The 10,434-nt window shown below is 35.5% G+C and overlaps 1 non-coding gene across 1 annotated transcript; it reads left to right on the plus strand.

Annotated features, from left to right (window-relative positions):
* The first annotated feature begins 9,883 nt into the window (after window positions 1-9,883).
* Window positions 9,884-9,990, plus strand: LOC138834793 (U6 spliceosomal RNA). The gene has a single exon (XR_011374262.1). It is a non-coding gene; the product is annotated as a U6 spliceosomal RNA (small nuclear RNA).
* Window positions 9,991-10,434: the final 444 nt, after the last annotated feature.

The following is a 10,434-nucleotide window of genomic DNA, read 5'->3' on the forward strand; positions in this document are numbered from 1 at the left end:
TTGAACCATGATCCTCTGATCTCAGCCTCCTAAGTAAGGAGGATTACAGGCATGAGCCACTGGCACCATGCCATTTCATGTTTTTTAAAGACAGCTAAGACTGGCACTGATCTAGGGTCATGTCAGGCCTCTTACACAGTGTAGCTCTCTGCAGGAGGTTAATACTGCACTGCAGCATTTCTCAAATGTTAGTAGGCTAAATCTCTTTTAAATTTTGCCAAGCAAGTGTTGGCAGGTCATGCCAGTGGTCCTATTTACTTAGCTAGGAAATGGAGCTGTGGCTCAAGTGGTAGAGCGCTCGCCCTGAGCTGAAGAGCTGAGGGATAGAGCCCAAGCCCAGAGTTCAAGCTCCATGACCGACCAAAAAAAAAGTTCCCATCCTATTTACTTAGCTAGTTGAGATCTTTCAAACACACTTCAAAGCCAGCCTTGGCACACTTATTCCTGAGATTCTTATCTCCAATAAACCAGCAAAAATACAGAACTGGAATTGTTACTCAAGTGGTAAAGGTCCAGTCATGAGCACAAGATTAAAAATAAAACAACAAAGCAAGAGCTCAAGGGGTGAATTCAATCTCTAGTTACCAGAACACACACACACACACACACACACACACACACACATACACACACACACACACAGTCACTCTCACATCATGCACACATACAAATACACAGCACAAGATTATATAATATGTGGGGGTGAGGCTAATCACTTTCATAGAAAGATATCTCTGGTAATATTTATCAACACGAACCAAAGTCATTGGCCTCACCAGGTATTTAATGCTTGCTATAAGTGGTTTACTTATCAACATCTCATGAAGCAAGCATAGAGCCAGCCACTATGCTAGCAGCAGAAATTAAATATTTAAGCTGTTCATTTTTGCAACAGCCAGTTCTGTAAGTCATTTATTTTCTGAGGAAACATAAGACTCAGTAAATGATTTCTATAAACTTAAAGACTCAGTTTGATTAATAAGCACTGTTATAGTATTTTATAAATTATGGTTTAGAAAAAATTATATAATAGCTAATTTTAGCTAGAGAAATAGGTTTGCCATATCCTAAAGGTATCAGTTTTATTTATTAAGAATTATATTAATTTTTTAAATGTAATTACTTAGTACATTATGGTTTGGAAAACTAATAATATGTTTTAAGTAGAGAAAAATAGTTAAGATATGAGTTATTTATATTTCTTTTAACACATTTTTTAATTCAAAAAGAATGTTAATCATAATGAAACTCTAGACCAACTCTCCCATTTTATTCAGCAGGAAAATAGAGAAGGCAGAAATGATTCCAAGGCTATAAAAGATGGGAGCAAACCCAGACTGAGACCAAAATACAATATCTCCACACTTTTCTTCATGATAATTCAAATAGTAAAGGTAGTGCATTGTTAATATTTAGATTTTATTTTTTCTGAGTACTGGACCTCGACTTTGGAGTATAGCCACTCTAAATTTAGACTGCACTCCCAAAATTTTTGGTGTTAGCTATTTTTTAGATATTTCGTTTCCTTCGTAGAACAATAAACATGTGCAGCAACTCTCAACATGTGTTGATTTGTGCTGAAGATTTTTCTGCTTTGGCTGAAATAGAACCATAATCCTCCCAATTTCAGCATCCCCATTAGGTAAAATGATAGACATAAACTACTGACATCTGACAAATATTTACAAAAGTTTAAGGATATATTCTTAAAGTCAGATGTGGTTAAAGCTAGACAAAGGAGGTCAGCATGGGCTATGTAACAAAACACCAAATCAAAAGAACAAAATAAAATAAATGTAGTTAATATTTTTTGCTCATTCCCTCCCTAATTATATAGGTGAATAAGTCATCTAGGGCTGTCCAAATCAAATGCCAAAGCCTAGTGGTTGAAGAAAGGGAAATTCTATGCTACATTTTTTCAAAAGTATCCTGAATGTTAATTCAAAGCATCGTTTTAAGTAAATGTTCAGTATCCTATCATAATTATCACTTACTGCTATTGAACCATAAAGTCATTATCAAATTTAATAATTAACAAAGTCAGAATCATAGAAGGCCAGAAAAACAAAGCTGGCTTTTTAAGTTGAAGAGGATAGAGTAACCAGGTAAGTGCTAATGACTCAGCTTTTTAAATTGAAGAAGATAAAGTAGCCTGGACAGGTGCTGATGATTCATTGTGTAATCTCCCCTATTTAGAAGACTGAGATCTTAAGATTTAGGCTTAAAACCAGCCCAGCAGAAACAAATCACCAGCAAACAGCTTGAAGGGGAAGCATGGCTCAAGTGGTGGAGCACTAACCTTGATTGAAAAAATCCAAAGTGGCGCTGTAGCTCAAGTGGTAGAGCGCTCGCCTTGAGCTGAAGAGCTGAGGGACAGCGTCCAGGCCCAGAGTCCAAGCCCCACGACCGATAAAAAAAAAAAGAAAAAGAAAAAGAAAAAATCCAAGGGTGAGTGTACCAGCCTCTCAACCAGAAAAAGAAAGAGTAAGGACAAAATATGAAATGTGTTGTCTTTGTTTAATTAGATCATAATGGGGGAAAATAATTTTGAAAACCTGGAGCCAGGTACTTGTGCTTTACCCCTACAATCCTAGCTCTTCAGGAGGTTGGTATTGGAGGAATATAGTTTGAAACCAGTCTAGAAAAGAAAAGCCCAAGAGATTTCATCTCTATATAAACAGTAAATTTCCAGATGGGAGATATGACCCAAATGGTAGATTGCCAGCCATGAGTGAGTGAACAAGCCAAGCAAGAGCATAAGACATTGATTTCAAAACCCAGCACTAGAGAAAAAAGTATATATATATGTATATTTATGTATATATATGTATATATGTATGTATATATTTAACTGACTTTTCTGTGCAGACTGAATGTGAACCTAGTCCTCTGAATCTCAGTCTCCTGAGTAGTTAGAATTGCAAGGATAAGCCACTGGCATGCAGTGATATTGAATGTAATACTCTTTTAATTATGTAGATTATACCCACTCACATACTGATATGAAATGTGCAGCTTACACACCAGTAATTGAAAGCATATATATATACATATATATATATATATATGTGTATATATATATATATATATATATATATGTTTGGTGAATGTCTACACAAAGATGAAACCATAAGTAGAAATATGACACAATAATAGAAGGTAAGGAGCAAATAAGGCAAAATGTTTAATTATTAGAACTTGTAAGAAATGAAGGAACTCTAGATGGAAATATAGGCATACTCATGCTACTATGTGAACATACAAGGCTCTGAGGATACAGACTGTCAACTACAATTATAAATTCATGTGTCCTCCTATCTTGATTTAGTTACTTATGTGGGTGTATGCTGCATTTATAACATATTTTGGTCCCCTTTTGCTATTTCTCACCAAAGGGAATTGTGAGGAGTAGTAACATCTATTAGCATTCACAGATTTCAGAGGGAGCATGAAGTAATACTTTCTCTTAACCCATAATCTACAATGCATTATCAGTCTTGGTACTTAGCATGTGTAGAACGAACAATTTTTTTTAATATTTCTGAGTTTTCATCTGCATATGTCTCATTAAATATTAGTTTTATACAAAGAAAGCTTTTAACTGGTATTCCAAGGATGAGGTAAACCAAAAGCAAAATTCCAACACAGGTTCTCCATTTGCTACTTCATCTTCAACAGAAGCATCATTAATGGCAAATAAGAGGAGTCATACATGTGTTTCCAAACTTAGTGACAATTGTAGCTGAATAAATTTTATCAGAATATTTAGATATGAATACTCCTAGGCCTTAAATATTCATCTTTGTGTGTTGATGAGTGGAACACACTCCACTGGAGAAAGAGCAGGCATTTTATATTAGGGAGATGACTTCATATAAAAACCAGCCTCTGATGGATTAACACACCCTCAATATCCATGTATGAAGGGTGTGTTACTTGACGTCAGAACTGAAGTAGGTGCAAAAATTGGTTCATTCACAAGCTGCAAAGGTACAGAAAAGAGACATAAGATAATATTGTTGAACCATTCTATGTGAGCATGTACTCCAAAAGTGTTTAAATACCTTAGCTGGTTTAAATACCTTAGCTGGTTTATCATAAATAGCAACACATGATTATTGTTAAATTTACATGCTCATACCTACTATTTTACCATTAACGTATTTCCCCATAAAATAGAGATGCAAAACATAAAGATTAGAAATCCAAACCATCTAGAAATTAAATCCTCTGCAGCTTCTGAATAGTGATTTTTACAATATTTCATCCAAAGTTATTTTCAAATATGTCTCCTTTTTTTTCATTTGCTAGTAGATTTGGGGGAAGTAATTATTTAATAGGAGGTTTTATTATTCAAACATCTTATCTGATTTTACTACCCCCCCCCATATTCCAAGTAGCATTCATTTTATCCTGGTGTATTTTCTAGTTTATGGAGCCAGACAGAAAGCAAGTTAAAGATAATATGAAATGTCTTAATCTACAAAGAAGATTAACTTAAACCTTTCTTCCTTAGGTAATTGTCATGGATAAATAAGCATAAATAAGTAGTTGAGGGATATTTCCACTTTTGTTTTGGAAAAAGAATTATTAGTTAGACTATACCCCCCCCCTTTTTTTAAATGGTCACACTGAGAATGCTAAAATGCAAGGCAACAATTCAAAGACTTTATTGAGTAGCTAGAATTGAATAAAAATTTTATTTTCTGAACATTGTAGTAACCACTAAAAGTATATGGGTAGATAGATGTATGGATATAAAAATCAAGTTGGGAAAGAGGGTCTAGGAGAGAAACAGAGAGAGAAAGAAAAGAAAGATGTAGAGATGTTCTGCCAAATATTGGTAGTTTGTATCTATCAATAAATTTGTCTATTTCTTCCTGGTTATCAGATAAAAAAAATGTATGAACCTAGAATTGATTATGGTCTTCCTGTGTTATCATTTTAATTCCCATTGTGTCAGTAATGATAGACTTTGCTTTCTGTCTGAAAATGATCGTGTATGTCTTTTCTTTCTTTTTGTGATTATCAGGACTAGAGTTTTACTTTACTTATTGATATATTCAATGATTTTCTCTACTGCCCTGCCATTGTTTAGGGCCCTAATTTTAATTTTCTGATTGATTTTGTTTGATTGAGGCATAAATTGTTCTTTGTCTCATTTTTAAAAGGTGGAAACTTAGCTGATGTTAGGATTTCTTTTGTAAAAACGAATTTCATGCCACAATGGAGAGTGAGCCTTGGTTGTGGACTGTATTCCATATTTCACAGTGTTACCTTTCCCCTCCCTATACCAGACTTTTGTGGGATCTTTCTTGCTATTGGAGCCTCATGGACTCCATAGTAATGTAACACATAATATTGAGGATTACTGTTACTGAGTGTGAATCCCAAGATTCTCTTACTCTCAAGCTTTAAGATCATTCTCCTCTAACAATTCATTAAAATTCCCATTTTGATGTTAAAATCAAAACAAATCTCTGACCATATTAGTCATCTTGCCAGATTTCCCAGTAGTGGTTTGCGGATAGACCTCTCTTCTCTGATTGGCCCAAGAAAAGTCACAGATGTTCATTTTGTTCAGCTTCTCTATAGCTGTAAGAAAGGTAGTGAGAGCTTCAGTGTTCATTACCTCCCAAAGTTCTTGCTTATTGCTTGTCCATTGTTTGATTCCATGTTTATATGAACTAGGTCCAAGACCTCTCAGTATGGAGACTACAAAGATGTTGTTTACTTTCTCTACAAGTAGATATTCATGCTTAATTTTTATGAACTATAAGATGCCTTAAGGGACAGCTGGCCTTTTGGTTAATTACAGTCAGAAATCAGTGATCATATTCTGAAGATGATTCCTCCAAAATCATATGTCTATTCATTAAAGCAATTAAAAATCATTTAATACACTGAAATATTTTAATAAAATTTTACATTTAAAGTAGACATTTGTAGTAATAAAATGAGGAGGAGGAGTCTCCTTTGATATCTATTTCATTACCTCAAATACAAAACCACTGTCTTTTTCCTCCTTGCTCAAACTTGCCAAATGTCCCAGGATATGATCTATTCGGGGAGAAAGTTCCATAGGCTGTTGAGAAGGATATCTTCCTTTCCTATTCTTATAACTGACTTAAGGCCAAGTTTTGTGACAAAGTCTCCTTTCTACCACCAAATGATGACTGCCTCTTGTTCTTGGACTCCCAAAAAATCCCTCTCAACGTAGACACTCTGTCATTCCCTGTGACAAAAGGGGCATGAAACATCCCAATTCCCATCCCATTGCAAGTTGCTGAAGTTCAGATTTTCACAGCAGACCCAATTTCCAGGTCCCAGATCCCAGGACTGGTTACAAGGGTCTCATATTGTGTTTAACCTAAAGCTCAATTTGATGATCCCTCTGAGAGACCCTCTGAGAGACTGATTTTAGCTCCTGACTTCTTTATCAGTGTCTTCAGCCTGGAAAACTAGGTATGGTTTCCAAACTCTTTGTTGCTATTTCCTCTGCCCTGATTGCTTCTCTTCTGCTTCATTCCTCCCCATGACTCCTAGTAGTTTCTCCTGTCTTCTCATATTCTACTCTTCAGCATCTACTTGTAGTTGTGTCCATGGAGTCTTACTCACAAAGCAATAATTGTTGAATGCTTTCAATTTGCTCTCTTGCCCCAGCTCCTTTTGTTTTGTTCTTAAAGATGGCACTGTGCTGTAGTGGGTCTTTCCTTGACAGTTAAGTAAAAACAGACAGTAAATATTTTTCCACTTCAGTTGCCCTTCATAACTTTTTTCCAAGTGACCCATTTCATCTGGCCTTTTCCTAGAAGCCTGAAAGTGGATTCTATATGCTTAAGAGTTCACCATGGACAAAACATGATCTTAAGTCAAGTATTAAAAAATGGTGCAATCAAGAGGTGAGGGAGATACATGATGGAAGAGGCATTCTCAATATCACTCATCGTATCCTTTCACAGAAAATCTCTTTTATAAATAAAGGAAGTACATTCTAAAAAGGTGGAAAACACTTATTGAATATGTAAGCCTGTAAGATAGTTTTATTATCACTGTCAAGTAACATGTACTGTACATAATTGCATTGCCAAACTTTCATATAGCTATAATGCTGGTTTGCTTATAACAGCATCACTGAAACCTGTGAGAAATAAGTCCCATCTTTAATGCTATAATCCTCCCACAGCTGTGACAGTATTCAAAATGAAGAATCTTTCAGCTCCATTGTCATAGTGCTGAACCATAACCATATATACTGCCTACCACATATGATACACATCCTTGATTAAAATACTACTATGTGGTACATGAATGTATGTGTATGTCCACATGTGAACAACAAGTGTTAAAAATATTTTATAGTACTCTAGAATATGGCCAAAATTACAATCAAAAGTAGAAGGGTAGAATAAATTTGGCTGTGAAAAGAAGAGGCAGCAGTCACACTTATTTTAGCCAATGTCTACAGGGGATTGTAGGTATGGTTCAATATGTGAGTAGGTTTCAACTGGCTGAAGTGAGGGGAAAGCACTTCTGCCAAAGGCACACTGAAATATGGTGAGAAGCACAAGTGAAGAAATACTTATATTTTAACAGGGCAGAAACAGCTGCATGTAAATTGGAGGATAAGTCTTCCTGCAGCGTGAACTGCAAAGACTTGGCCACCTTTTGAAGAATATCTGTCAGCCCACTGTGCTTGATTAAGTGAAAGGTGAATGGGAGATTGAATCAGCTTACATCCACATATTGAAACAATGGTGTGAGATCTTAAATTCTAATATCTGAAAAACAATAAATAGCCATACTTAGCTAGAAATATTGAGGCTTCTCTTTTCTGGTGAAAAAAATTTGCAATCTCTTCACTGAATTAAGGATGGATTAGGTAATATTCCTTTGATATATTGCTGGGTCCATTATTATTTCTTTCCTTCAACTACTACCAGCTGTGAAGCCAATATATTAAGAAAAAAGATGGAAATATATAACTATTGCATTAATTAACTTCTGTCATTTTGTTGCTTGTGTAACTGTGATAAAATTTGTCCACAAGACAACCTCAGCACTCAGTTTCAGAAAGTTTCTCATACAAAAGCAAAAAATGTATAAATATTGGGTAATTTTGCTTTTGGAAAACAGCATTGAAAGCAGGTCTGGACTAATACAAAACTACAAATGCAATCTGATCAGTAGAAGCAGTCATCTGCATGTGTCAGACGTTTTATTTATATATAGAGAGAGAGACACACACACAAATGTCACATCACATATTTTTAAAATATGAGAGTCAGAAATGAATGAAAATAATTTATCAAGATGGAAGTGGATAAGCAAACAAAGTGTTCAGTATCATACATATCAGAGGTTATAGAACAACTCCTTTTTAATTCCCTCAGCTCTGAAAGAAGTCACTAGGGTAAAGAAACTCCTGGGATATGAACTAATATTCCTAGGGGAAGAAGCAAGTTTGACAAAAGAAGAAGTTTGGCAAAAACTCTGAGAAAGTTGAGAACAGATTTACAACCAGGAACTAGGTGCAATTGTCTTGAAAACAGGAATTGGCATTAACTATGTAAGGCAGGAATATTTTGTTAGAAAAAAATGAGAAATTATTTGGAAACAATTGATGGGTTTCTTTGCACTTGGTCTTAAGTTAATTGATATTAAATATAACATATTGCTCCATTTATTAGGAAATGGAAAGGCTTGGAAAAAATTATATTAAGTGAAGTAAGCCAGGCCCAAAGACACATAGGTCTCATGGTTTCCCTTATTTGCAATAACTAGTATATGTCTGAGTCAAGCAGAAAAGGTCAGATGAGTTCATGTTTGGGAAATGAACCCCAAGATAAGTAGTCAAATGTTTATTTTTCTTTCATGCAATTGTTTCTAACACATTTATAAGATGATTTCTTTGTTGCTCTGTATGTCCCTTCCCCACGGTATAACCCCTGCTTTCACTCTATTTGATGTTGGTATAATTTGTGGAGGGGAAGGGAAAAAACAAATCGTTTAAATAGGGATACAGGTGGACCCATTACAACAATGAGATGTACAAGTCGTTATGTCGAAAAACGAACTTTACAACTTTGGTGGGGGTGGGGTGGGGAGGATCCGGTGGGGAGAGGGGGAAGTATGGGAAGGGGAAACAAAGAGGAGGCTACAATGCTTGATAAGAAATGTAGTCGTTATCTTGCCCAGGTAATTCTAACCCCTCTGTACAGTATTTTCACAATAAAAGAAAAAGAAAAAGAAAAGAAAGAAAAAGGGCTGGGAAGGTGGCTCAGTGGTAGAGCCCTTGCCTTGCATGCCTGAGGCCCTGGGTTCGATTCCTCAGCACCACATAAGCAAAAAGGAAAAAGCCCGAAGTGGTGCTGTGGCTCAAGTGGTAGAGCACTAGCCTTGAGCTGAAGAGCTGAGGGACAGCACCCAGGCCCAGAGTTCAGGCCCCACAAGCGCCACCCCCCCAAAAAAAAGGAAACATATTAAAAGAAATTAACAGAGCGTATGCCATGCACGTGATTAGTGTTCCCTCTCTAATTTAGCTTACTTTACCAAGAATGTGATTAGCTCTCCCTGTCTAATTTAGCTTACTTTCATTTCTTCCTAGACGATTTGATTTAGATCAGTTTTGTTCCCTGTGATTACTTTTGTATTTTTCTTCCTCTTCTGTGTTCCTTCAAACATGTCTAGGATGTGTATGTGTTGCAAAGCAAAAAGTTGTGACAAAATTGAAGAAGAATCTTCACTATCATTCATTAGCTTAATATCCCTCTGTTCATTTCATAAATATGTCATATAATTTTATAGGGTGGGTTAACATAATTTCCATTTTTATTTTGTAATTGCTTCTTGTTAGATTTTTTTTATTTAAATTCTTATTTTAGTGCTTCCTTGGACAGTTCATATAGTACAATTGGAATGATATGGAGAAGATTAGCATGGTCCCTGTGCAAGGATGACATGCAACTTTGTGAAGCATTCGATATCTGTAACTGATTTGGGAAAGGAAGGGGAACAACAAAATGGTGAATCAAGGACAAAGGGTGAACCAGTACAGCAGGACACTATGTGGGAAATGAACTTATACCTTGGGGGGAGGGGAAGACCAGAGGAGTGATGGATAGTGGGAGAAAAATGGAGTGGGTAACAATGTTCAACAAGAAATGTACTCATTAATTTAATTATGTAACTGTAACCCCTCTGTACAGCATCTTTACAGCAAAATAAATAAAATTTTAAAAGCTTATTTATCCATATTTTATGATATCACTGACTTTTTGAGGACATTTTGACTATTTGTGATTTTTAGATTATAAATGTTCCTTGACAGCCTGACACCTGATATCAATAATAATTATTAAAACTAATTTAATTAAAATAAAATTCCATTGAAAATAATTAGCATACTCTAAAGACTACATTCTCAACAATTCT

The sequence above is a fragment of the Dipodomys merriami genome, unplaced genomic scaffold (genome assembly GCF_024711535.1).
Source record: "Dipodomys merriami isolate MVZ:Mamm:240054 unplaced genomic scaffold, mDipMer1.0.p SCAF_1, whole genome shotgun sequence".
NCBI classification, from domain to species: Eukaryota; Metazoa; Chordata; class Mammalia; order Rodentia; family Heteromyidae; genus Dipodomys; species Dipodomys merriami.